The sequence below is a fragment of the Aptenodytes forsteri genome, unplaced genomic scaffold, assembly GCF_000699145.1.
Source record: "Aptenodytes forsteri isolate BGI_AS27 unplaced genomic scaffold, ASM69914v1 Scaffold181, whole genome shotgun sequence".
NCBI classification, from domain to species: Eukaryota; Metazoa; Chordata; class Aves; order Sphenisciformes; family Spheniscidae; genus Aptenodytes; species Aptenodytes forsteri.
The window spans coordinates 1,688,088-1,689,970 of record NW_008795702.1 but is presented as its reverse complement, the minus strand read 5'-3'; positions in this window follow the sequence as shown (position 1 = coordinate 1,689,970).

The following is a 1,883-nucleotide window of genomic DNA, read 5'->3' as shown; positions in this document are numbered from 1 at the left end:
ATCTTTTGTGTTTTCACTTTTTTTTATCTTGCGGTTTTGTTCAGAAGACCATTCAAATATAAAATAAATTTTTCTAATTAATATTTTAGATTCTTTGGTGCTAAGTTTTTTGTTGCCAAACAGTTGAATACCACAAACGCTGTGGGGATGCACTCCCACGTTATCAAATAAATGCTCAAGGTACAGCTTATAATGTTGAAAAATAGAAAAATAAATTGACCTTGATGAAGTGTGTCTTCTTTTGTCTGTTCCCAGGAAAGTTTATTTCAGGTATTTCTACTGCTGAAATGATTAGAGTTAACAGCTTTTTCCCTCCATTTTATTTTACAGGGTCTCTTCATCTTCCTGATATATGGGGTGTACAACACAGAGGTAAGTCTGCTTGGAGTATCTCAAGGCTGACAGAGTGAATGAGAGAAATGACAGGTTTCTTATCTTGATAACTGAGGGACAAAGTTGGCTTTCCATACGAGTGTCCTACTGCCCTTCATGCTTGGACTAGCTTATATGCATCCCAGCTTACCATTAAACACAGACACCCTGAATAAAGGGACAGACTCATTTCTCATAGGCATTGACTAATATTTTACTGCTGCTTTAAGTTTTTTGAATTCCTGGTCTTTCTTTTAACACTTAGCTAAACCTGACAGTCCTAAACTTTCATTATTTAATTTACGTTTTAAAATGGACAGTTAGTTTACGTGCTATTTACAGGAAACTATTTACATTACAAAAGGAACAAGTTTTACTCACTTGACTTGAAAATGTTGTTGGGTATAGAAATTGCATCAAATTCCATCTTTTTACATCAACTAGGTATTTTTAAGATTTTAAAAGCTGACCCAAGGCTTCGTACTAGTTTGGCCTATGGGAAGTACTTGATCTTTACAGGCTGAACTGTCATGATGGGAAGTATTTTTGACAGATAAAGCATAAAGATTGTAAGGAATTTATCCACCTTGTTCCATTACTTCCATTGTGTTAATGATAAAAATTAGTGTTAATACGTTCAATTCCAAGTTTTTAAGCTAAGGTTCCTCTGCAGTTTACATTTTAATAGGATTTGGTTTTCAGCAGTAAAACCCCATAGAAATATAAAAGGCTGCCAAAGTCAATAGTTTGAAACGAAGCAGAATTCTATTCAGATTTTATTAGCATCCAAGTGGGCATACCCTATTAGAAAAATAGTGAAAAAGGTCTCCTGATTGCTTTCACCAAAAAAAAGCTATTTCAAAATTAATGGAACTTTTATCTCGTTTCCGTTGTAAGGACGAATTATTTCCGTACACGCAACTAAAACAAGGAGCGGTATTAGTGGTGTGGGTTTTGCTGCAACAGCGGGCCGAAGAATCCTGTACTCGGGGTCCGCTGCTGGCAGCGGCGGATGGTGAACTGGCCGTGGGGTGTAGCCGCTAGCAGGTGGCTGGATGGGCGGTGGTCATTGCACGCTGTGCTCCCAGCCGGCAAGAGGTCGAGGCAGGTGGATGCGCTTCCCAGTCTGTACGCGGTGAGGATTTCCAATGAAACTGGCGCCTGCGGTGTGTGTGAAAGGCGCCCGGCGGACGGGTCTGACGAAAATATTCTTTCTTAGTGGTAGTACCTCACTCCTGGGAGTAGCTTCACGAACTCAGTGGCGTTACGTGCAACTCGTGTCGCTCTTGTGAGGCGAAAGTTGCAACAGACGTACTGCGACCTGACTTTGTTAACCGTGTTAAATTCCAGCACCTCCGGAGCGGCACCCTTTAGTAAGTACTTTCGCCAAGCGTACCGACGCTGCCTGTTTTGGGTGTTGTGTTGTGTGTGCTTCAGTTGGGCAACCACCTTAGCCTGTGTGAAGCGGCACCTCTGGTTTTAACCACAGGCCGAGCCCCTCCTGCCGGGGG